This window comes from Dendrobates tinctorius, unplaced genomic scaffold (assembly GCF_039654945.1).
Source record: "Dendrobates tinctorius isolate UK_male_01 unplaced genomic scaffold, ASM3965494v1 ptg000022l, whole genome shotgun sequence".
NCBI classification, from domain to species: Eukaryota; Metazoa; Chordata; class Amphibia; order Anura; family Dendrobatidae; genus Dendrobates; species Dendrobates tinctorius.
This window is the reverse complement of record NW_027361690.1, coordinates 15,149,956-15,177,644: the sequence shown is the minus strand read 5'-3', so window position 1 is coordinate 15,177,644 and position 27,689 is coordinate 15,149,956.

Genomic DNA, 27,689 nt, shown 5'->3' with positions numbered 1-27,689 from the left:
GAATGGATTACTCAGCAGACATACCCAAAAGAGACAGGTAGATAGTGTGGGGTCCTGACTCCTGCCGAGACTAACTGCCGTAGTAATAACAGTATTTTCGCGATACTTTTGCTGCCGTGATACTTGATATTGCAATGTACAAGCATTGTAATGCTTTAAAAACTGTCAGTGCTGCACTGACACAAGCTTGTTAGACCATTCACTGCTCACAATCTAACAAGCTTGCTAGCCCAGGAGACAAAGATATTGTGAAGATAACATCGGGTCACCATAGCAGTGATCGGCCCCTCGCAGGGACGCCAGTCAGAGGGAAGAGGGAACCTCCTGCCACTCACAGCCTTCTAAATGTTGCAATCAATATCTAGGAGGTTAAACTTCCAGGAGTGGTGCCGGCATTGCTCCTGTCAGTGAGAGCTGGGAGTCAGCTGTGAGATTCACAGAACACCCTGCAGCAATTGTGTGTGCACAGAGCCTGTGCTTGCAAAATCGCCAGCACGTATCCATACATCCAAGGCGGGGAAGTCCTTCCCAACCTGGACGTGTTGATAGATCTATGGTTGTGAAAGCGTTAAATTTGGAAGTTATCCTCCATTCAGTAGATAGGGATAACTTCTCATTGCTGTTGGTCCAATCACAGTGACCCCCAGCAGTCCATAGAGCCAAGACTCTGAAGACCTCTCTGTGAATGGAGCGATGGTAAGTAATTTACACTTGTTGATTGTTATACTTTGCTGATCTTAGGCACTCCTATTATAATTAATTTTTCAACAGTACACATGATTAACCCGCCTCTGTTCCATTCAGCATGGGTCTTCAAAGTCCTGATTATCGGATTCATTAGGGGCCACGGAGGTAGCAACCACAGAGAGAAAATTGATGTACTACGCGTATAGATAGGGGAAACTTTCAAATGTGACAATTCATTATTAACCCCTTCCTGACATCAGACGTACTATGGCGTCCATGGGACCCGGGCCCCTATGCCCATGGACGGGATAGTACGTCTACCGTGATCAGCGGCGCCCACGTGGTGAGCGCCGCTGATCGCGGCCGGGTGTCAGCTGATTATCACAGCTGACACCCGGCACAATGTGTCAGCTGTGATCAAACAAGATCGTGGTGTACCGGGGGTTAAAGGGAAGCATCGGCAGGGAGGGGGCTCCCTCCGTGCTTCCCTGAGTCCCCCACGGCAGCGCAATGTGCAGCGCTGCTGCGGGGGGCTCCTTTCCTGCAGGCCCCCGAATCCAAGATGGCGACGGGGGCCTGCAGGAAGCTGGCTTCCTCAGTGCCTGCAAAGCGCAGGCATGAGGAAGCCTTCTGCACTGCCTGTGACAGATCGCTGATCTGTCACAGTGATCTGTGATGTGACAGATCAGCGATCTGTCACAGGACAGTGATGTCCCACCTGGGACTATTTAATAAAGTTAAAAAAAAAATAAAAAGTGTAAAAATAAATTTCTAAAAATCGCCAAATAAATTAGAAAAAAAAAAAATATTCCCCCAAATAAATCCATTTCTTGGAAATAAAAAAAAAACAATAAAAGTACACATATTATGTATCGCCGCGTCCGTAACGACCCGCCCTATAAAACTGTCCCATTAGTTAACCTCTTTAGCCAACCCCTTAAAAAATAAAAATATAAAACAAAGCAAAAAATAATGATTTATTATCATACCGCCAAACAAAAAGTGTAATAACGCACGATCAAAAAGACGCATATAAATATGCATGGTACCGCTGAAAACGTCATCTTGTCCCGCAAAAAACGAGCTGCCACACAGCATCATCAGCGAAAAAGTAAAAAAGTTATAGCTCGCAGAATAAAGCAATGCAAAAATAATTATTTTTTAATATAAAATAGTTTTCATTGCATAAAACCGACAAAACATAAAAAAACGACCTAATTGAGGTATCGCTGTAATCGTACTGACCCGAAGAATAAAACCTCTTTATCAATTTTATCACATGCGGAATGGTGTAAACGCACCCCCCCAAAAGAAATTCATGAAACGCTGGTTTTTGTTCATTCTGCGTCCCAAAAATCGGAATAAAAAGCGATCAAAAATTGTCACATGCCCGAAAATGGTACCAATAAAAACGTCAACTCGTCCCGCAAAAAATAAGACCTTACATGACTCGATGGGTCAAAATACGGAAAAAATTATAGCTCTCAATATGTGGTGATGCAAAAACTATTTTTACAATAAAAAGCATCTTTTAGCGTGCGACAGCTGCCAAATAAAAAAACCGCCATAAATAGTAAATCAAACCCCCCGTTATCACCCCCTTAGTTAGGGAAAAATAGTAAAATAAAAAAAATCTATTTATTTCCATTTTTCCATTAGGGCTAGGGTTAGGGTAGGGTTAGGGCTAGGGTTAGGGTTAGGGCTAGGGTTAGGGCTAGGGTTAGGGCTGAAATTAGGGTTAGGGGTGTGTTGGGGTTCGGGTTGGAGTTCGAATTGGAGGTTTCCACTGTTTGGGCTCTCCAAATGCAACATGGCGTCTGATCTCAATTCCAGCCAATTCTGAGTTGAAAAAGTCAAATGGTGCTCCTTCCCTTCCAAGCTCTGCCATGCGCCCAAACAGTGTTTTACCCCCACATGTAGGGTATCAGCCTACTCAAGTCAAATTGCAAAACAATTTTTGGGGTCCAATTTCTCCTGTTACCCTTAGGAAAATAAAAAATTGGGGGCAAAAATATCATTTTTGTGGAAAAAAATGATTTTTTTATTTTCACGTCCGAGCGTTCTAACTTCTGTGAAGCACTTGGGGGCTCAAAGTGCTCACCACACATCTAGATAAGTTCCGTGGGGGGTCTAGTGTCCAAAATGGGGTCACTTGTGGGGAGTTTCAATAGTTTAGGTACATCAGGGGCTCTCCAAACGCACATGACACCCGCAGATCATTCCATCAAAGTCTGCATTGCAAAACGTCACTGCTTCCCTTCCGAGCCCCAACGTGTGTCCATACAGTAGTTTTCTCCCACATATGGGGTGTCAGCGTACTCATGACAAATTGGTCAACAACTTTTGGGGTCCAATTTCTCCTGTTACCCTTGGGAAAATGAAAAAATTGGGGACTAATTGATCATGTTTGTGGAAAAAAATAAAAAAATGATTTTTTTATTTTCATGCCCGGGCATTATAAACTTCTGTGAAGCCCTTGGGGGTTTAAAGTACTCACCACACATCTAGATAAGTTCCTTAGGGGGTCTCGTTTCCAAAATGGGGTCATTTGTGGGGGTTTCCACTGTTTAGGTACATTAGGGGCTATCCAAAGGCAACATGACACGCTCAGACCATTCCATCAAAGTCTGCATTCCAAAACATCACTACTTCCCTTCCGAGCCCTGACGTGTGTCCATACAGTAGTTTTCTCCCACATATGGGGTGTCAGCGTACTCAGGACAAATTGGACAACAACTTTTGGGGTTCAATTTTTCCTGTTACCCTTGGGAAAATAAAAAAATTGGGGACTAATTGATCATGTTTGTGGAAAAAATATGATTTTTTTATTTTCATGCCCTGGCATTATAAACTTCTGTGAAGCCTTTGGGGGTTCAAAGTGCTCACCTCACATCTAGATAAGTTCCTTAGGGGGTCTAGTCTTCAAAATGGGGTATCATCGTAATCAGTACAAATTGCACAATAACTTTTAGGGTCCTGTTACCCTTGGAAAAATAAGAATTGAGGGTGAAAAGATTATTTTTGTGGAAAAAATATGATTTTTTTAATTGTACGGCTTTGTTATAAACTTCTGTGAAGCCCTTGGGGGTTCAAAGTTCTCACCACACATCTAGATAAGTTCCTTAGGGGGTCTAGTTTCCAAAATGGTGTCATTTGTGGGGGGTTTCCACTGTTTTGGTACATCAGGGGTTTTCCAATCGCGACATGGTGTCCGATCTCAATTCCAGCCAAAAACGTCAAATGGCGCTGCTTCCCTTCCGAGCTCTGCCATGCGCCCAAATAGTGGTTTACCCCCACATGTGGGGTATCAGCGTACTCAGGACAAATTGCACAATAACTTTTAGGGTCCTGTTACCCTTGGAAAAATAAGAATTGAGGGTGAAAAGATCATTTTTGTGGAAAAAATATGATTTTTTTAATTGTACGGCTGTATGTTATAAACTTCTGTGTAGCCCTTGGGGGTTCAAAGTTCTCACCACACATCTAGATAAGTTCCTTAGGGGGTCTAGTTTCCAAAATGGTGTCATTTGTGGGGGGTTGCCTCTGTTTTGGTACATCAGGGGTTTTCCAATCGCGACATGATGTCCGATCTCAATTCCAGCCAAAAACGTCAAATGGCGCTGCTTCCCTTCCGAGCTCTGCCATGCGCCCAAATAGTGGTTTACCCCCACATGTGGGGTATCAGCGTACTCAGGACAAATTGCACAATAACTTTTAGGGTCCTGTTACCCTTGGGAAAATAAAAATTGGGGTGAAAAGATCATTTTTGTGGAAAAAATATGACTTTTTAATTGTATTGCTGTATGTTATAAACTTCTGTAAAGCCCTTGTGGGTTCAAAGTTCTCACCACATATCTAGATAAGTTCCTTGGGGGGTCTAGTTTCCAAAATGGGGCCACTTGTAGGGGGTTTCCACTGTTTAGGTACATCAGGGACTCTCCAAACGTGACATGGCGTCCGATCTGAATTCCAGCCAATTTTGCATTGAAAAAGTCAAACAGCGCTCCTTCCATTCTGAGCTCTGCCATGCGCCGAAACAGTCGTTCCCCCCACAAATCAGGTATCAGCGTACTCAAGACAAATTGCACAATAACTTTTGCAGTCCAATTTCTCCTGTTACCCTTGATAAAATAAAAAAAATTGAACATGAAATATTTTTTTTGTGAAAAAAGTTAGATGTTCATTTTTTTTTAAATATTCAAAAAAATTCCTGTGACGCACCTAAAGGGTTAATAAACTTCTTGAATGTGGTTTTGAGCACCTTAAGGGGTGCAGTTTTTAGAATGGTGTCACTTTTGGGTATTTTCTATCATATAGACCCCTCAAAGTGGCTTCAAATGTGATGTGGTCCTAAAAATAAAATGGTGTTGTAAAAATGAGAAATCGCTGGTCAACTTTTAACCCTTATAACTTCCTAACAAAAAAAAATTTTGGTTCCAAAATTGTGCTGATGTAAAGTAAACATGTGGGAAATGTTAGTTATCAAGTTTTTTGTGTGCCGTATCTCTGTGATTTAAGGGCATAAAAATTCAAAGTTGGAAAATTGCGAAATTTTCAAAATTTTCGCCAAATTTCCATTTTTCTCACAAATAAACGCAAGTTATTTGAATGAAATTTTACCACTAACATGAAGTACAATATGTCTTGAGAAAACCTTGTCAGAATCACCGGGATCCATGGAAGCATTCCAGAGTTATGACCTCATAAAGGTACAGTGGTCAGAATTGTAAAAATTGGCCCGGTCATGAACGTGCAAACCACCCTTGGGGGTGAAGGGGTTAATGAAACACTCCCATCAAAATTTTTATATTTTTAATATATTGGAAGCATTATATTATACAGCATTATACACTTGCAATTGCTTATTTTGCCCTTCTACCCAGTTAATTCTTCTGTTTTCCATTTGGTCTATGACATCAAGTGATTAAAAACTGACTAGCTGAATGAAGCTCTATGTAGAAAGAGGAGGTCAGTGTTTTCCTCACCAGTCACTGCAAAAGTCAATGCCAGGGGGGAGCGGCAGAACAGTTGTGTCAGGAGTTGAAGAGAAGAATGATTTCTGCAGGGACAAGAAACTTCCTGTTTCTACATAGAGCAGAGAAAAGAAAATAATTAACTGGGTAGCAAGTTAAAATGAATAATTGTAAGTACACCGTGCTATATACTATGATGATTGCAATATATTAGGAGTATAAAAACTTTCATGAGAGTGCTTCTTTAAAAATAAAGCATTTAGTCATTAACCCCTTCCTGACATTTGACATACTATCCTGTCCACGTGACCCAGGCCCGTATGACCGTGGACGGGATAGTACATCACGGGGGAGCGCAGCTGATCGCGGCCGGGTGTCAGCAGATTATCACAGCTGACACCTGACACTATGTGCCAGGGGCAGTCAATGACAGCTCCTGGCACATTAACCCCCGCCACACTGTGATCAAAAATGATCGCAGTGTACTGGGGGCATAGGGAAGCATCAGGCAGGCCCCCAGATCCAATCAAAAAGTGCAATAACACACGATCAAAAAAACGGATATAAATAGACATGGCACCGCTGAAAACGTCATCTTTTCCTGCAAAAAATGAGCCACCATACAGCATCATCAGCAAAAAAATAAAAAAGTTATAGCTCGCAGAATAAAGGAATGCAAAAATAATTATTTTTTATATAAAATTGTTTTTATTGTAAAAAAGCGCCAAAACATAAAAAAAATATAAATGAGGTATCACTGTAATCATACTGACCCGAAGAATAAAACTGCTTTATCAATTTTACCACACACAGAACGGTGTAAACGCCCCCCCAAAAAAAGAAATTCATGAAATGCTGGATTTTGTTCATTCTGTATCCCAAAAATCGGAATAAAAAGCGATAAAAAAAGTAATGTTCCCGACAACGGTACTAATAAAAATGTCAACTCGTCCCGCAAAAAAATAATACCTCACATGACTCTGTGGGCCAAAATATGGAAAAAATATAGGTCTCAAAATGTGGTGATGCAAAAACATTTTTTTTGCAATAAAAAGCGTCTTTTAGTGTGTGACAGCTGCCAAACATAAAAATCCGCTATGAATAGTAAATCAAACTCCCCTTTATCACCCCCTTAGTTAGGGAAAAATAATAAAATTAAAAAAAGTATTTATTTCCATTTTCCAGTAGGGTTAGGGCTAGGGCTAGAGTTAGGGCTAGGGTTAGGGTTAGGGGTGAGATTAGGGTTAGCAGTGTGGGGTTAGGGTTGAGTTAAAATTGGGGGATTTCCACTGTTCAGGTACATCAGGGGCTCTCCAAATACGACATGGCATCTGATTTCAATTCCAGGCAATTCTGCATTGAAAAAGTCAAACGGTGCTCCTTCCCTTCCAAGCTCTGCCATGCGCCAAAACAGTGGTCTACCCACACAGATGGAGTATCAGCCTACTCAGGACAAATTGCACAACAACTTTTGCAGTCCTATTTCTCCTGTTACCCATGGGAAAATTAATTAAAAATTGGGGGTAAAAATATTTTTTCCACAAAAATTATATGATTTCATTTTAATGGCTCTACGTTATAAACGTCTGTGAAGCACTTGGGGGTTTTAATGTGCTCACCACACATCTAGATAAGTTCCTTGGGGGGTCTAGCTTCCAAAATAGGGTCACTTGTAGGGGATTTCCACAGTTTAGACACATCAGGGGCTCTCGAAACGCGACAAGACAAACGCAGACCATTCCATCAAAGTCTGCATTCCAAAACGTCCCTTCTTCCCTTCCAAGCCCCGATGTGTGCCCATACAATAGTTTTCTCCCACATATGGTGTTAGGGTTGCGGATTACACTGAAAATAAAATATAAGCAAGTGAGATTGCAACCAGGGGTCCACCGTGCAGAGATGGTATACTGCTGCTACACAACAATGGACAGCGTGTAGTAAACCGCTTGCTGGACTCCGGCAGGGAACCACTGACCCGGTGTAATAGGAAGCGGGCTCTGTTACTGCACAGAGTCCGCAGAACCCAATGCTGGAGCCTGTTAAACCTCACAGGCTACGGCTAGAGGAGCGCTAGCGTGTGGTCACAGGACACTGCTTCCGAGGCACGAGAACAGTGCCCCTCTAGACCCACTAGTGCCCAGAACCGCTACTGTGGAGCCAGGGAAAGTTCCCCCTGAAACAGAAGGACGCTGCTACACATGCGGTACTGTGGTGCTTGTGCTGACTGGCGCCCACTAGCGCTAATGGATGAGAGCTAAGTGCACTGCAGCGCTAGGCAGTACCAGTACTAGGTGCTGACTCTAACTCTGTGACCCTAACTTATACACAACAGAGGGAGGGGAGTCATAATAAGTCATTCACCTGTCTCATACATCCATAATCACACACCACTATAGCAATAAGAGTTAATCTCTATCATAGCACATGGTGGGGCAGCCATGCGAGGCTTTTATGTCATGATCTCAGTGCGGGTTTGACTCGCACACGTGGGGTTAATGTTTGGAACCAGTGCTGATGACTGGCATTTCTGGGGTTAAAGGTTGTGATCCCGATGCAGGCTTACCTGCACACCTGGGGCTATGATTGTGGCCTCTCCCTGGTTCTGGGGGAGGCTTCTTATAGCCTCAGGACGCTCCCATCCCTATCAGTTATACTCTTGCCCTTGGCATTTGTGTGGTGACCCCTGAGTGTGTTTGTGCTGTGTTCTGGTTACTTGATTCTCTGTGTATGACTCGGTCTGTTCTCTGGATATCGCTTTGGATTCTGCCTGGTACCTCCTATGTCTGTTTAGTTTTGATCTCTGCTTGGCCCTGATTATCCGCTCTGTCTCATCCCTGGTACTGTACTGTGATCCTGTGAATGACCTTTGGCTTTGTCTGACCTCCCGTCTGTTTATTCCTCCTGTACCTCGTTTAGCACTGCTTCTGTACTCAGGACACGCGCACTGGCTCTATGAGCAAGTGTAGTGCGGTGTCTCTGACATTTTATAGCCACAACCTTCCGAGACCTTACCTGATGGTCCAATCAGAGCAGGAGCAGGACCTGAGCATGTGACCTCCGATCTCCAATGAGAGATCATCCCACGGGCATATTCAGTGGACCGAAAGGAGGACTTAGTCCCTGGAGTAGCTTGGGCAGCAGCAAACAAACCCACAGTGCTAGTTTGAGCAGGGCGCTGGGATCGACGACCCTGCTGAGCAGCCTCCTCTGAGGCCGGAAAGGAATGGGCAGAAGACAAGGCTCGGGATTCCTCCTGTGCAGCGGCAGGAACCTGACGCCTAAGGCCTCTTTCACACTTCAGTTTTTTACAATCAGTCACAATCCGCCAGGTTTTGAAAAAACGGATCCTCAATTTTCTTTTGAGGATCCGTTTTTTTCCCCATTGACTTCCATTACTGGCGGATTGTGACGGATTGCCATCCGTTGCATCCGTTTTTTTTGCGGATCCGCCAAAAGTTGCTGTCCGTCACCATCCTCAAAGATTTCAAAACGGAGCTTGCAACGTTTTTTTTTCTGGCGGATCCTCCAGACACTCATTTAACCCGAAATTCTTTCTGGGTGCCGGAGAAAAAAAATCTCTCTCTCTCTCTCTCTCTCTTTCTCTCTCTCTCTCTCCCCCCTTCCCGGCCAGCGTTTCCTTTAAATTTCCTCATTTTCAGGATCCGTCTGAAAACGGATACTGTGCCATCCGTTCACATCAGTTCAGAACGGATCCGCTTGTCTGCCTTTTTGGCGGATTTGAACTGATGCAAAAAACTGAAGTGTGAAAGAGGCATAACATATGGGGTATCAGTGTACTCAGGACAAATTGGACAACAACTTTTGGGGTCCAATTTCTTCTGTTACCCATGGGAAAATAAAAAATGGGGACTAAAGGTCACGTTTGTGGAAAAGATATGATTTTTTTTAATTTCACAGCAGGGCTTTATAAACTTCTGTGAAATACTTGGGGGTTCAAAGTGCTCAACACACATCTAGATAAGGTCCTTGGGGGGTCTAGTTTCCAAAATGGGGACATTTATTTGGAGTTTTCACTGTTTAGGCACATCAGAAGCTCTCCAAAGGCGACAAAACACCTGCAGACCATTCCATCAAAGTCTGCATTCCAAAACATTACTGCTTCCCTTCCAAGCCCCAGCGTGTACCCACACAGTAGTTTTCTCCCACATATGGGGATTTCCAGTGTATAGGCACATCAGGGGCTCTCCAAATGAGATATGGCGTCAAGCCAATTCTGCGTTGAAAAAGTCAAACGGCGCTCATTCCCTTCCGAACTCTGTCATGCGCCCAAACAGTGATTTACCCCCTCATATGGGGTATCAGCATACTCAAAACAAATTGCACAATAATGCTTGTGGTCCTGTTTCTCTTGGGAAAATAAAAATTGGGGGTGAAAAAAATCATTTTTGTGGAAAAAATATGATTTTTAATTGTACGACTGTACGTTGTAAACTTCTGTGAAGCACTTGGGGGTTCACTGTTCTCACCACACATCTAGATAAGTTCCTTGGGGGGTATAGTTTCCAAAATAGGATCACTTGTATGGGGTTTCCACTGTTTAGGCACATCAGGGGCTCTCCAAATGCGACATGGTGTCTTGTTATGTTTGGGTCACCGAGGAGGAAAACAAGACCAAGCTAAGCTGCCGAAAACCAGAGAGGTTGGAAACTAAGCGGATTGCAGACCCCTGATCCTATCCACACAACTAGCAGCAGCTGTGGAGCATGCCTACAATGATTCTAGACACCTCAACACAGCCGGAGAACTAAATAAGCCTAAAGCAAGAAAAGGGGAAATCTAAACTGCCCCAGAGCAGACCCCAAAGGAATAGACAGCCCCCAAACATATATTGTTGGTGAGACAAGATGAAAATACAAACACAGGTAGGAAAATAGGCTGCGCAAACGATGGGGCCCACACTAACTAGAAAGGACAGGAAAGGAAAGACACGGTCTGCAATGACGCAAAAATCCCTGCAAAATGTCCAACAATTCTGATAGCAAAAACTCTGAAGTCACTAGACTCCCACTATATCAGCACTCTGGCATATTCTGAAAGCAGAACAAAAAGAGGCCAATCTAATAAGGGACAAAAAGCAAACTGACACATACAGTAACTTAAGGATGGAAATTCAGCACAGCCCCAGCCGAGGCTGGCTGACCACACAAAACTGAATAGACAAAACCAAATCAAATGTGAACAATAGCAAAGAACACTTATCTTGAGCATGCAGGGACTGAACTGGAAAGACCTCAGGAGGCAGGAAAAATCACCAGCATGGATAGAGGGAGTTGGCTGTCTTAAATCCAGTCAGAGACTCCAGATGTCCAATCGTCATCCTCATTATCAGGTGGCAGGCCTCTGTCAATTAGATCATCTCCATTACCTCCTGTAACCACCAGAGGGAGCCCGGAAAGAGAACTCGTGACTTCTCTTTCAATACAACCAGCTCCACTACCTTCACTAGCAACCAGAGGCAGGCCAGAAAGTGAATTCACAACAGTGTCTGATCTCAATTCCAGCCAATTTTGCTTTGAAAAAGTCAAACGGCGCTCCTTCCATTCTGAGCTCTGCCATGCACCGAAACAGTGGTTCCCCCACATATCAGGTATCAGCGTACTCAGGACAAATTGCACAATAACTTTTGCAGTTCAATTTCTCCAGTTACCCATGGTAAAATAAAAAAATTGGACCTGAATTAATTTTTTGTGAAAAAAGTTTAATGTTAATTTAAAAAAGAAAAAAACATTCAAAAAATTCCTGTGAAGCACCTGAATGGTTAATAAACTTTTTGAATGTGGTTTTGAGCACCTTGAGGGGTCTAGTTTTTAGAATGGTGTCACTTTTGGGCATTTTTTTATCATGTAGACCCCTCAAAGTGACTTAAAATGTGATGTGGTTCCTAAAAAAAATTGTGTTGCAATAATTTGAAATCGCTGGTCAACTTTTAACCCTTATAACTTTTTAACAAAAAAAATTTTGGTTCCAAATTAGTGCTGATGTAAAGTAAACATGTGAGAAATGTTACTTATTAAGTTTTTTGTGTTCCATATCTCTGTGATTTAAGGGCATAGAATTCAAAGTTGGAAAATTGCGAAATTTTCACAATGTTTGCCAAATTTCCATTTTTTTCACAAATAAACGCAAGTTATAGCAATGAAATTTTACCACTCTCATGAAGTACAATATGTCATGAGAAAACAATGTCAGAATCACTGGGATCCATGAAAGCGTTCCAGAAATGACTTCATAAAGGGACAGTGGTCAGAATTGTAAAAATTTGCTCGGTCATTAGCATGCAAACCACCCTTGGGGGGTAAAGGGGTTAAATATTTTTTGGTTATGAAAAAATATAATTATGGTTTAACTTTAGCTCCTTACATATTCAGTATTGCCATCCCATACAAAACATCATTATGGGAATATTACATTGAGGTCCTAATTTTATGTTTTTCTTATTGTCAACTTGCCCTGTCTTCTGGAGTCAATGCAATACATTCCCATTTTAGCTTGAAGCTTGGTAATCATTGTCTCTGACCTGTGGTAGACAGATAGATGTAGGCCCCTGTTCAAGTACAGTATATTGGCCCTTATTTGTATCAGTGATTAAAGCTTTTGCTGCTTTGATGTGGCAGTGGGCCCCCTTACATTTTGGGCCCCTGTGCAGCTGTACAGGTTGTGCCAATAGTACGTCCGACCATCTATTCAGTACTTGCTCTAACTTTGATAAAGAGCTCATTAGGGTCTGACAGAGACTTTGTGGTTTTAAAAGAAGTAAAGACAGAATTAAAGATTCTATAAGTTGGCACATGTAACCTCATAAAACGCTGTTGTTTTATGCAGAGCACTGTCTCTTTAGAACCCAATTATGTGTCTTTTTCAGGCTTATGATCCTTTTTATGGACCTTATTTAGAAGGCATCATGGTTTGGGAATTTGCTTCAGGCTTGGAAAACTCTGGTTTATTTACGCAATATATGATCACTTTTTCAATTAAAACCAATAATTGCTGAATTTCCTGAGTGTCTGTCATGTGCATCCTGGAAGCAGACTTTTATGCATCAATACAATTCTATAATAAGCTAAAATCGAGAACACATGAATCTGTATCTAAGAGGTCATGTCTATGAAGAAACTACAGAGGCATGTAAACAGTAATAATATAGGGGCCAGATAATGGGGTTTTAAGAGAGAAAAAAGGTATTATATAGCTTCATACCAGTTGGTTAATTAAACTATGTTATCCATTTTTGTGACCTTTCCATTCAGTTTTGACAGGATGGAAGCGAGTTGCAACATGGACAAAATCAATGTCTTGCCCTAATGACTCACTATGCCCCATCTTCTACAAGACAATGGTTCCTTTCAGTACACATTTTTAACATCAGTGTAATTTCAGTTTGTAGTGCCAATGATTATTTCCTGCATATTCTGCTAATTGTTTACTTTTTTCTTATTTTTGCATTTCATTAGTCTCTTAATGACAGCAACGGTAGAAAACGGAATAAATATAAAATGACTCTTCCTCTACAAGCAGTGCTCACCATGAGAGTACCACATTTAGACAAAGTATAATTTTAAATTAGCAGGTCTATAAAAAAGGAAATTGGTCCTGATTCATCAAACAGTTTGCTAGAATTATTTAGTTTTTTTTTTTTTTACACCAGCTTTGCCTATCTTTTAATTGGGCAGAGCTTAGCCAAGATGAGGATGTGGCCAACGGTAGTTCATAATTTCATCCTAATTTACATACCAAAAATTACATTAATTATAATAGAATTATACTCCAGTCAATGAATGAAGTGCATTTCTTACAGTGCTGCATAAAAGCTTAGAAATACTTTCCTCTCTGTCTCTTGTATTGAAGTCACTTCCCAATCATGACATTCATATACCTTATATGATATATATATATATATATATATATATATATATTTGAAGCCATTCTGTTTTGATCTAATGCATTCAAAATATTTTTTTTCTTCAGCAAAAAAAGGCAACTTTACAAATAGTCCATTAAAACTATGTTACTATTTTGTTTTTACAACGCCTTCTTTGGCCTCTGTGTCATCCTGACTATACACAACAAACAAGCCATTTGCAGTTTTATCCTGCCATCATGTGCTACTTAATCACTCTGCCCATTCTCCTGTTGAAGAAGCACTTCCATAAAAGCCCAGAAAGTTTTTTTAGCATCTTATATTGCAGTCATCATATTTTATTACCATTGCTCATTTTGCCTTTCTACCAAGTTAATTCTTCGTTTTCTCTGCTATATGTAGAAACAGGAAGTCTATTTTCCCTGCATTTATCATTCCCCTTTTCAACTCTTCTACTCTTGACCCAACTGTTACCTTCTCTCCTTTTCATTTGCAGTGAATTATGACTCATACAGGGAAAATTGGCCTCCTGTTTCTACAAGGAAGGATTCAATTAGTCAGTTGTTAATCACGTGATGTCATAGACCTAATGTAAAAGAGAAGAATTAGCTGGGGAGATAGACAAAATTAGCATTTGTGAGTAGACAGTGCTTTATAATATGATGATTGCCATATTTTAAAGGCAACCTGTCACCGGTAAAAACACTATTAATATGGGCTTAATATGGGTTAAATATATTAGCGCACCATCAGGCAAGATAAGGACATTTCTCAGGATCAGCAAACATTTTGCAAAAGGCAGTAAATGCTATAAGATAATAATAGAATAACAAACTAACAGTTATGTATGTCACTCCTTTGGCCCTACTTTGGTGCTCCCTTCAGGTCTCTGTTTCCTTCTCTGTGATCACAGGTCTTCTATCCACATGACCACTGCAGAAATCCACATACCTCAGGGGTGATGCAGATGCCACAAGATAGCTGTGACTGGTTGGCTGCAGCATTCAAAAGAGTAAACTGCATGTGATTGCAGCAGTGACATTAAAAAGACAGGTGATTGATTAAATACCGAATATACTCATGTATAATCTGACCCATGGATAAGCCAACCCCCCTAAATTTGCCACAAAAACTGGGAAAACTTATTGACTCACGTATAAGCCTAGGGTGGAAAATGCAGCAGCTACTGGTAAATTTCAAAAATAAAAATAGATACCAATAAAAGTAAAATTAATTGAGACATCAGTAGGTTAAATGTTTTTGAATATCTATATTGAATCAGGAGCCCCATATAATGCTCCATACAGTCCACGATGGCCCCATAAGATGCTCCATACAAAATACACCACACATAATGCTACACAAAGGTAAAAAATGCCCCCATAAGATGCTCCATAGAATAATATGCCCCATATAATGCTCCATAAAGGTTATGGCCCCATAAGATATTCCATAGATTATGCTCCCATATGCTGCTCCATAGATTATGCCCCCATATGATGCTCCATAGATTATGCCCCATAACATACTTCATAGAATATGCCCCATAAGATGCTCCACAATTATGCCACATAAAATGCTTCATAGATTATGCCCCCATATGCTGCCCCATAAGATGCTCCATAGATTATGCCCCCAAAAAATGCTCCATAGTGTATGCCCCCATAAAATGCTCCATAGTTTATTCCCCCATATGCTGCTCCATAGATTATGCCCCCATGTGCTGCTCCATAGATTATGCCCCCATATGCTGCTCCATAGATTATGCCCCCAAATGCTGCTCCATATATTATGCCCCCATATTCTGCTCCATAATTATGCCCCCAAATGCTGCTCCATAATTATGCCTCCATGTGCAGCTCCATAGATTATGCCCCCATATGCTGCTCCATAGATTATGCCCTCATATGCTGTTCCATAGATTATGCCCCATATGCTGCTCCATAGATTATGCCACCATATTCTGATCCATAGTTTATACCCCCATATGCTGCTCCATAGTTTATGCCCCATATGCTGCTCCATAGATTATGCCCCATATGATACTCCATAGAATATGCCCCCATATGCTGCTCCATAGATTATGCCCCCATATGCTGCTCCATAGATTGTGCCCCCATATTCTGCTCCATAATTATGCCTCCATATGCAGCTCCATAGATTATGCCCCCATATGCTGCTCCATAGATTATGCCCACATATGCTGCTCCATAGATTATGCCCCCATATTCTGCTCCATAATTATGCCCCCATATGCTGCTCCATAATTATGCCTCCACATGCTGCTCCATAGATTATGCCCTCATATGCTGCTCCATAGTTTATGCCCCATATGATGCTCCATAGATTATGCCCCATAAGATACTCCATAGAATATGCCCCCATAAGATGCTCATAGAGTATGCCCCATAAAATGCTCCATAGATTATGCCCCCATATGCTTCTCCAGAGATTATGCCCCCTTATGCTGCTCCAGAGATTATGCCCCAATATTCTGCTCCATAATTATGCCCCCATATTCTGCTCCATAATTATGCCCCCATATGCTTCTCCATAATTATGCCTCCATATGCAGCTCCATAGATTATGCCCCCATATGCTGCTCCATAGATTATGATCCCATATGCTGCTCCATAGTTTATGCCCCCATATGATGCTCCATAGATTATGCCCCATAAGATACTCCATAGAATGCCCCCATAAGATGCTCCATAGATTATGCCCCATAAAATGCTCCATAGATTATGCCCCCATATGATGCTCCATAGATTATGACCCCATAAAATGCTCCATAGTTTATGCCCCCATATGCTGCTCCATAGATTATGCCCCCATATGCTGCTCCATAGATTATGCCCCCATATTCTGCTCCTGTCATGATCCAAGGTGGATCTGACAATTTAACCTTCGTCCGGCTGAGTAGGTACAATTGTACCTTTTCCGTTTTAAAATTGCAATAACTTTATTTTGAAAAGCTGTAGAGGGCTAAAATTTCGTGACATCTCTGCAGTTTTGGTCCAGAATATATTGGCCAAATTTCATTAAAATATCTCCACCCCCTTCCGAGATAAGGGGTCGAGATATTTTTGCATCCATAACAAGCTGCATAGGTACAAATGTACGCTCATATATTTTGAATGAAGATAATGCAAGGAAAAAAGAATATTTTTTTTAATGATAATGCTATTTTATTATTATAAACAAGTAAAAAAACTGTTCATTTACATTATAAAAGATAATGTAAGAAACTTTTTTTATTGATTTTCTTCACAAGTAATGCATGTTGTCTTTGCTACCGAGTGTTCATCGCAAATGGGTTTCACACAAACCATATAAGACTTTCTAGTCTTACGTTGTTTTTGCCTCAGGTCTCGGCAGACATAGCAACTACCAACAACAGGGGAGGGTCCACGACTACCATGAGGTATTTGAGGGCCAGCTGCTGCTTGCGACGCTACCAGAATGCATCGTCCAAGCACCATTTCTACTGCACCTCGAAGAAAATGGTTTCTCATCATCATTCGGTTTGTACTACGATCTTCAATTGCAGGCATACACAGCTGATTTGCGAGATCTTTCAGGAACTTTATTCGTTGATCCTTTGTCCTGAAGCTTGGATTGTGTTCTCTGTAGATGATGTAGGATGCAAACCCAGTGACGTCAATCATATTGTAGAAAAATGCCAGAGGCCAACGTAATGTTCGTCGTTTCACAGTGTACTCTCCCAACATTTTATCCATAACATCAACTCCGCCTTTTGTTTTGTTGTAGTATTTTATTATCTCTGGCTTGGCTGCTAGTGTCTCTTCAACTTCTCGCATCATGTGCATAGATGATAGAAGCACGACTGACTTGTTCTTCTTTGGTACATATGAACAGACTGTTGCATCATGATTGTAGGCAAAATTTGTCAAGTTACAGGCCTTTCTTTGGCAGGCTGCATGTTGCTAGGTAGGAACCTTTTGTTTTTTCTCACTGTACCAACTAGTGTCATGTTCCAGGAGTTCAATACCTTAGCTAGTTCCATGGTTGTAAAGAAGTTATCGGTGGTGACATTTCTTCCAGAGCTTTTATACGAGCTCACTAGGTCCAATACTGTTCGTTCACCAATGTTTACTTGTCGAGGACCATCAGTTGGTTTCCCAGTGTAGAGCTGACCTTGTAATGGGTAGGCGTTTGACGAGTCACAAGCCCAGAAAATCTTTATGCCATATTTAGCTGGTTTTGAAGGTATATACTGGGTAAATTTAGTATGGCCTCTAAATGGAAATAATTGCTCGTTGACGGTGATACAATTATATGGCTTGTAGGCTCTCTTCAGATTTCTGTTCAGCATTGTCCAGATGTCCCGTATTGGTGCAGCTTTATCTGTTTGCACACGTTCTGCACGTGTATTTTCGTTGTCAAATCTGATAAATCTGAGTATCATCTTGAAGCGGTCACGAGACATGGCTGCACGTATAAGAGGTAGAGCATCAACATTCCACATTTCCTCCAGATTCTCTTTGTTGTCTCTGTGCACACCAGCAGCAATCAGTATGCCCAAAAATGCATGGAGTTCAGTTTCAGTAAATTGCTTGAATGTTTTTTGTGGTGGCCGTTCAGAAGAATCAGGAAAACGTTGTACCAGTTCGTTGTTGTAAGCATCACAAACTCTCTTGGCCTTTCGATTCGTTTCTCGTAATATGATGTCACACATCTCGGGAGTCATGATTGACTTGAATATCTCTTTTGCTGTATACAGGTTGCTGATTGCTGCAGGGCCACCTCTTTGTCGTAGGACATTATGAGATTTTGTTTGTGCATTTGGCAGTGGATCACTACACCATTGAGTTTTATCCTTAGCAGTCCAAATGTCGCCTGCACTTTGAGGCACAGACTCATCCTCAACACTTTCGTCTGAGTCGTATTCTTTTTCCTGCTCTATGACCATTTCTTGTTCAATGTCTGAATCTTCTTCAGTAACATCCACTTGTGGTACATAGTTTTCATCATCAGATGCAACATATGGTTCTTCCTCATGCTCAGAATCAGATTCTTCTAGCATTCGCATTATTTCGTCAGACGTAAATCTGTAAATATAAAAAAATGAAAAATAAATAATTTTCCGAAATACTACACAATACTACATTATTGGCTTTTCACAAAATGATACTAACCTGCAAACATGTTTTCTTGGATTATGGCGGAAACTAGATCCAGCATCACTATCACTCATGATGACTTGGTAGATGAATTTTGGCTTCGTAATTTAGTTCAGTAACACGTGGCAAGTAGAATGAAACTCGATTCTAAAGTGCAGATAAAAAAGTAAATTATTTCTAGTGATAATTATTTATAAATTTCATTTATATATTATGTAAACCGTGTACGGTTTCAGAATTTTCATTCCATCTTCGACTGTTTTTTCAACCAATAGGAAAATTGTAACAGAGCCACCATCTTTATTTTGTGCTGAATATAAGTAAAACATCGTAAAACAATATGTAGATACTAATTATTATCCATTTTTCGTATAAAAATCATACCTATAGTGATAAGTTTCATGCAAAATATATGTAAGCCAAGTCCAGGCTCAAAGACAATTTCTGACTGTTCTGTCCCCACATAAGGCGAATGAAGGTATAACTGGCTATTAGATGCTGTGAGACTTTCCTACCTTCGTATCCAAGAAATTGAAGACTTCACAAGCCTAGAAATGTGTGTGCTCACAGCAATGAGATGTACAGCAAAATGGCTACTGAGAGGAGGGAGGCAGGAAGAGAAGTAGAAGCCACTCCCAGTTTGAATCAACTTAATTGACAGCAACATAAGTGAGCAGTAACAACACTGGCCAATAGATATCAGCATAACATTTGTAGCTGAATGAACTTTAGTTTCTGAAACCAAGTAAAGGAGAAAGTCTTCCCACAGTGGAGGTATATATGAAGGTAGAATTGTACCTCTGCAGCCTGTTAACGTTGTAAAATTATGCAGCCTGTTGAAGGTTAAATGGACAAAGTTGAACTTTTTTTCCTTTGGCTAGGTGCCAAAGTGATGTGATTGCCCCCGGTGGCCATTAGAATTATTACATGTGGTGTCGTTCATTCTAAGTTGCGCCGGTGGTGGGTAGTGGTATCGCACCTTAGTTTTAGGGTTAATTTGCACGCAATTACAAATCAGGTGTTAGGCTCTATAAAAGGGAGCCAGGTGGGTTCAATCAGTGTTGGTGATATTGATTGTGTGTTAGTCATTCACAAGGAAGCTTGGGTGAATGAAGGAGCTGAACATGAGTCCTGCGCAGCCCAGCCAGAGGGGACGAGTGGAAGCTAGGTGGTCTGTAAGAAGGGCTGGCATGGCGTGGTGGAGTCACAGTTTATGGTGTTGGCAGGAAGTGCTTGCATGGCTTGGTGGAGTGACAACTATGGAGAGAGTTGCACTCAGCATGCGGGACTTGGTGGCTGAGAGCTGGACTCAAGCATGCTTGACATTTTGGGCAGGAGCTGAACTCATCTTTGGGACTCTGTTACTGGACTTCTGCAATTGGTGGTGGACTCTGCTCCAAGGCTGCACTATGGTGAAGGATCCAGTTGTGGTGATGGATCCGGGTGGAGGAGAAGATGCACACAGGTGGTGGGCTCTGTTGCTAGGAGCGTACGCAACAGAGCAAAGCTAAGTGGTGTTTCCCCTGTTTTGTCATCTTTCCTCATGTGTGTTTTAGTGCAGTGGTGGGATTAGTTTCCTCACTGACCAATTCCCTAGTGAGGGTTTAGGTCAGGACGAGCTAGGGTTTTTTAGGTTCCTGTTGCTCGCCCGGTGCGGAACCGGCATAGGGAACGTTAGGAGTGCAGGGACACTGGCTCAGGGGAGCTCAGGAGGTCTCCACTTCCCTATTCCCTATCGCAGGGCCCACCATTGTTAATGTTTCCCAGGTTTCCCTTATTGTTTAAATTCACCTTACTGGAGGTGGGGTTTCCAGACTTGTATATACGTGTAATGTCTAAATTCGCCAGTTGGAGGCGTGGAACCAGCTGCACGTGTTTATTATTTAAATTCGCCCCACTGGAGGCGGTGTATCCAGGGTCAGGTGCGTCACATGGGTTTGCCTTGCGGTACTCGCTGCGTCCAGACACACGTGACAGCTCCATAATCATGCCCCCATATGCTGCTCCGTAATTATGTCTCAATATGCAGCTCCATAGATTATGCCCCCATATGCTGCTCCATAGATTATGCCCCCATAAGATGCTCCATAATTATTCCCCCATATGCTGCTCCATAGTTTATGCCCCCATATGCTGCTCCATAGTCTATACCCCCATATGCTGTTTCATCGTTATGCCCCCATATATTGCTGCTCCATAGTTATGCCCCCATATATTGCTGCTCCATAATTATGCCCTCATATATTGCTGCTGCTGCCACTGCAAATAAAAAAAATGACATACTCACCTCTCATCGCTGGGGGCCCGGTGCCAGTGTCCTGAGCAGGCGGTGACAGGTTCTGATGTCACCGCTGGCTCAGGATCCTGGCACTGGCGATATTTACCGATCCCCGCTCCATGGCTGCCCGACGCTCTGTCTGCCTAGTCCCTCTGTCAGTGACGTTCAGACAGAGGGCACGGAGCGCTCTAACTACGTCACCGCGCCCTCGGACCTGAACGTCACAGACAGAGGACGCGGAGGACAGGGCAGCAGCATGCAGCGATGGACCGGGAACAGGTGAATATAGCTTATACTTACCCACTCCTGGTGCGGTCTCTGCAGCCCCCCTGCTTCTCCTGGTCTCAGGCTCCTTCCTTCAGAGGTCACTCAGAGGTCACGTGGTGCCACTCATTAAAGTCTTAAATATGCGCATATTCATGATTAGAGTTGAGCGACTTTTGGTTTTTTAGGGTCACGTTTCGTTTCGTGAAACCCGACTTTTCCAAAAGTCGGGTCGAGCAACATCGTCCGATTATAGGGAAAAGTCGGGGTCATCCCGAAACACGAAACCCAATGTAAGTCAATGGGGAATAAAAGTCGGCAGTGAAAGGAGGACAGGAAACACACCTACAGTGCCCATTTGAATGCCAAAAGCATCAATTCTTCTTACTTAAGCTTGTCAACCTTAATTAACTTCATAATACAAGTTACGCACTGAAAAATGGGGGTTATTTGGCTAAAGTTGTGGGGGGGAGGGCTGGCTGCAGGTTTTCATGTGCCCTGGGTGAAAGAGCGCCCCTTTAACACATACCACAACTCATCAAGCTCCGATACGGCAGAGAAATAGCGGTATAGTACAATGAAAAATACCTCACTTTTTCAATCTCATGACGAGGCCCATCTATTTCTCCATACAGAATCATTGGTCCCATATAATGTTTGAAACAGTATATGATGAGCTCCACATAATGCTACAGTATATGTTGGTCCCCATGGATGAAGCTCCACTGTCTTATGGACCCAAATAATGCTCCAAACATAATGGGCCCCATTTCTAATGTTCTAGTGTATAATGGGCCCCGTAAATGCTGCTCCAGTGTCTGATGTCCACCTTTGGAATGTTCCAGTGTATGGTGGGCCCCATCTATCATTCTCCAGAGTACAGTGCTCCCCAAAAATTGCTGTCCCAACATTGAAAACAATCAAATAAGTCTCCTCGCTAGGGAATCCCTGTACTTGTCTGGACTCCTCGTCGTCCCCATCTTCCATCTCACTGCACAGTATTTCAACTTTGCAAGTGCTGTGATCCTGAGCAAGCAGGGGGGGCCCACTCGTTGGCGACGGCACTGGCACAGGGCCCCTGATAGTACGGTGGTGTCTGATGGCGGGTGGGCCGAACCTGCACTTTCATCTGCAGCTTCCTCTTTGTCACCGTGTAAGATGGAACTGTATATGGGAAGGGTAACCTGAGTTTCATCAGGGTCAGATTCAGGTCGTGTAGCATGCGAGGGGAATGTAGTGGTCTGGGTCAATGTACCAGCAGATTCATCGAGCAGTGGCTGGGCATCAGTGCACTTGTGTCGCCCCCAGGAGTACGGTCGCCACAGTGGCATTACCTTCTTCCTAGGGAGTGTGATGTCATGCTTGGGAGCAGCGAAGGATCTCTCTAGCAGGTTAACTGATTGGGCGGCATTATTCCCACGAGTCATGACCCTCCAAACAGCGTTCATGAAGGCAAAGTGTTTGTTTTACGTGGGCAGTATGGTTGCAAAGCTGAACCTTAAAGGAATGTCCAGAAGGGCACCACCAGGAGTGGAGCCTACGGTTAAATTCGACTCCACCTGGGAAACCTCAACCATGCCAGCTACAGAACAGATGCACACAATGCAAGCTTAATTCCGTTAACGAACGAGACTCCGTCATGCCCCGCGGTCCGAGTCCGGCTTACTAGAGGGACACGTGAGGCTCTGGCACATGAGATTGGCCAATAACTGGTGTGTCATGCCCTTACATGTCCGTGGCTGCATGTGCGCTACACTGAAAAGGCCAGTGTTTGTCGCTTACAGGTGCAGATAACCCGCTGAACAACGTTAGTGATGGGGATCACTGATTACAATTATTACCCGCGAACAATGATTTCCCAGTAAGTGCAGGTCAACCGCAGTTCCGGAATTAGGCCTAACCGTCATTCCTGAAAAAATGAAAAACTTACGTGTGCAAACCACAGGTGCTGTAGCTTGCTTAACAGCTCGCCAGCCGTTCTCACGCCCAGTATGGATTACACGTGATTGCACAAAGGTGAGAAAGGGTACCGTATCCCCAGATAACATGTATGGATAGCGCACACATTCAAAATATATGTCTATACATCAGGAGGCAGGCTCAGACGGTGTTAGGCCCAGTATGGATTGCACGTGATTGCACAAAGGTTAGAAAGGGTACCGTTTCCCCGGATAACATGTATGGATAGCGTACACATTCAAAATATATGTCTATACATCAGGAGGCAGGCTCAGACGGTGTTAGGCCCAGTATGGATTGCACGTGATTGCACAAAGGTTAGAAAGGGTACCGTATCGCCAGATAACATGTATGGATAGCGTACACATTCAAAATATATGTCTATACATCAGGAGGCAGGCTCAGACGGTGTTAGGCCCAGTATGGATTGCACGTGAGTGCACAAAGGTTAGAAAGGGTACCGTTTCCCCGGATAACATGTATGGATAGCGTACACATTCAAAATATATGTCTATACATCAGGAGGCAGGCTCAGACGGAGTTAGGCCCAGTATGGATTGCACGTGATTGCACAAAGGTTAGAAAGGGTACCGTATCCCCAGATAACATGTATGGATAGCGTACACATTCAAAATATATGTCTATACATCAGGAGGCAGGCTCAGACGGTGTCAGGCACAGTATGGATTTGACGGCCCAGACTGCACAGCGGAGGAGCAGGGAGAGGTAAAGATTGCAAATGCTGGGGCCCTTCCCAAGCAAGGGGGGCCCACTCGTGGGCGTCGGTACTGGCACTGGGCCCCTCATAGCACGGCGGTGTGTCTGATGGCGGATGTGCACCACCACCGTCAGAGACACTTGATTACACTATGAAGGACCCTGTGCCAGTGCCCGCGCCCAAGAGTCGGCCTACCCACCTGTCCAGGGCAATGTCACTCGCACGGTGTCGTGCGCTAGGTGGTGACCCCGGCCATGGGGGGGAGGCAGCACAGTTAGGGAGTTTTAGAAAGTGGCATATGTTGATGTTGGACATTCAGCTGATGCAAAAGGTGAAATAGGTCAAGTCCCAGGAAGAGGTGGACCAAAGCAAGCCATTTTTCTGTCACCCTATGTGTCATCAGGGGAAGGTGGGACAAAATCCTTGGAAACCCATGCGTGGTTCATTTTAATGAAGGTTAGATCATCCACATTTTGGGTTGACAGACGGGTCCTTTTTTCTGTCAGGATTGATCCAGCTGCACTGAAGACTCTTTCCGATAGCACACTTGCAGCTGGGCAAGCGAGCTCCTGTAAGGCATATTGTGCCAATTCAGGCCAGGTGTCCAGTTTAGCGGCACAATAGTCAAAGGGGAATGACCTGTGTGGGAGAACATCGATATGGGAGGAAAAGTAGTTTGTAACCATAGTTGACAACTGCTGTCTCCTGTCACTTTCCATCGATGCAGTATTACCAGTTGTGTGAGCGGTACTTGAAAAATCAGTCCACAACATTGTCATGAAACCCCTGTCTCCAACGCCACATCTGCTGTGTGCACCACGAACACCTCTGCCAAGCTGCCCCCGGCCCGTACGGCTCGTGTGAGAACCATCACCGCTGCTGTGTGCTGGGAATGCCTCAAGCAACCGATTTACCAGAGTTGCTTGTTTATTAGCCAATATTAGGTCAAGGTTCTCCTGTGGCATGATGTTTTGTAATTTGCCTTTATAGCGTGGATCCAGGATGCTGGCCAACCAGTAGTCGTCATCGTTCATCATTTTGGCAATGCGTGGGTCCCTTTTTAGGATCTGCAAGGCATAATCTGACATGTGGGCCAATGTTCCCGGTGTCAATGATGCACTGCGAGTGCTGGTTGGAGGAGCACTTTCTGGCAAATCCACATCCCTCCAGTCACGCACAAACCTTGTACCAGACCTTGCCACGCCAACATTTTCACTTGCCCCACGAGATGCATCCTCCTCCCCTAAGTAATCATCCCCATCATCCTCCTCCTCTTCTTCCTCCACCTCATCCAGGAGAGGTCCCTGAGCAGACAATGGCTGAATGTCATCAAGGATTCCCTCCTCCTCTTCCTCCTCATCAACATTGGCTGCAGACGCCTGCTCCTTAAGGTGCGTCAAAGTTTGCATGAGCAGACGCATAAGTGGGATGCTCATGCTTAGGATGGCGTCGTCTGCGCTTACCAGCCGTGTGCATTCCTCAAAACACTGAAGGACTTTACAGAGGTCTTTCAGCTTCGACCACTGCACACCTGTCAACTCCATGTCTGCTCTCAAAGTGCCTGGCCGTGTATCCTCCCACAAATGCATTATAGCCTGCCTCTGCTCGCACAGCCGCTCCACCATGTGCAGGATGGAGTTCCACCTTTTGCAATGTCGATAATGAGGCGGTGGTTGGGAAGGTGGAGCAATCACTGCAGCTTCTGCATACGAACGGAGTGTACAGGCGACTGGCGGATGTGCGCGCACAGTCTTCGCACGTTCTGGAGCAGGGCTGTTAACTCCGGATAATTTTTGAGGAAGCACTGCACCACCAGGTTCAAGGTGTGAGCCAAGCAAGGTATATGGCTGAGTTTTGAAAGGGCTATGGCTGCCACAAAATTACGGCCGTTATCACTAACTACCTTGCCTGCCTCAAGATGTACACTGCCCAGCCATGACTCAGTTTGTCGCTTCAAGTACTCGGCCAGCACCTCGGCGGTGTGTCTGTTGCCCAAACACATCATCTGCAACACAGCCTGCTGACGCTTTCCACTAGTTGCTCGATAGGGGGACACATCGTGTGCAACAGTGGCAGCTGCAGATGGAGTGCTCGTACGACTGCGCTCTGTGGACGAGCTTTCGCTTCTGGAGGAGGAGGAGGGTCGAACGCCTACAGCCAACTGTTTCCTATACCGTGGGCTAGGCAGCACTGTCCCACCACCGCTGTCCCCTGTGGACCCTGCATCCACCACATTAACCCAGTGCGCAGTGATAGCGGTGGACAGGGCGGACTGAGAGAGGGTTGATGATGGTGATGGAGTTGGTGTTCTTTCTGATGGCCTAGAATCAGTCTTTCGTTGATATAACAGTGGGATTCCCTGACTGCTCTGGCCTTGCAACGACACCTCAACATTTGCTGCTGTGCTAACCGGTGGGCTTACAGTGGGGGAAACAATGTAGCGTTGCTGACTACCTTCGTTGTGATCAGTTGCACATGTGGCACTTGAGGTTTGGTGTTGTGTCCACGCTTGCAAGTGCATGCTGGTTAAATATCTAAGCATGCAACTGGTATTCAAATTTTTCAGATTTTTCCCTCGGCTAAAGGTCTTTGCGCACTTCTTACAGATAACCTTGGCCTGATCATGAGGATTTTGGTCAAAAAAGTGCCACACTGCACTCTTCCTACTTTGGCAGACATTTTGCGGCCTAGCACGCTGTGATCTTTTGACCCTCTGGACAAGCTGTCCAGCAACTCTTTTGGTGTTTGGAACCTGTCTTTGGAGTGCTCCGGGCCTGCCAGATAACAGCTGTTGAGATGTCGATGTCTGCTGTGGATGCTCCTCATCTGAGCTATTGGAAGCAGCACCCTCTTCCCCCAATGGATGCCAATCTGGGTCAACAACTGGGTCATCCATCACCTCCTCTTCTATGTCATGTGCGCCTTCCTCTGTGTCACCGTGTATGGTGGTATAGTGTGCGGGAAGGGGCACCTGAGTCTCATCAGGGTCAGAATCTGGCTCTGTAGACTGCGAGGACAATGTAGTGCTCTGAGTGAATGTACCAGCAGAATCATCCATCAGCGGCTGTGCATCAGTGCACTCCATGTCAGATTCATCTCGGCCTGGGTAATTCACCATTTGACTTGATAATCCAGGCATGGTATGTGAAAACAGCTCCATGGAGTAATCAGTAGAATGGCCTGCGTCATCCTTCAATCTTGGTTGGGGTGAAGGACACAAGGAAAGGTGTGGTTCATGAACATGAGCCTCCAATGACGACTCAGTGCTTTTACTTTTTACAACTGAAGAAGAGGAGGCAATAGAGCTGAAGGCTGAGTCAGCAATGTAAGACAAAACTTTTTCCTGATGCTCTGGCTTTAAAAGCGGTTTGCCAACGCCTAGAAAACTAAGCGTTCGAGGCCTTATGTAGCCAGATGATGACGCAGGCTCAACACCTCCTGCATTCGGTCCTATTTTGCTCTTGCCACTGCCATCAGATCCACCACCAACACCATCATTACCAGCTGCCAACCCCCGCCCAATTCCACGGCCTCTTCCACCAGCCTTCCTCATTTTTGGTAGAAATGTAGACAAAATCCAACAAACTATATAGTAATGTAAAACAAGGTACAAGGTGTCTATAGGACAGGGGAGATTTTGAATTTCTGCACACACTTGTGGACACTGGACACTTTTGGATTGTGTGAGGCCCAATGAATATCTGAGCGCTATGTGACAGGCTCGATGGCACAGCTGTGACCAAAGTGACTAGAGGATAAGGGAGATTTTGAATTTCTGCACACACTT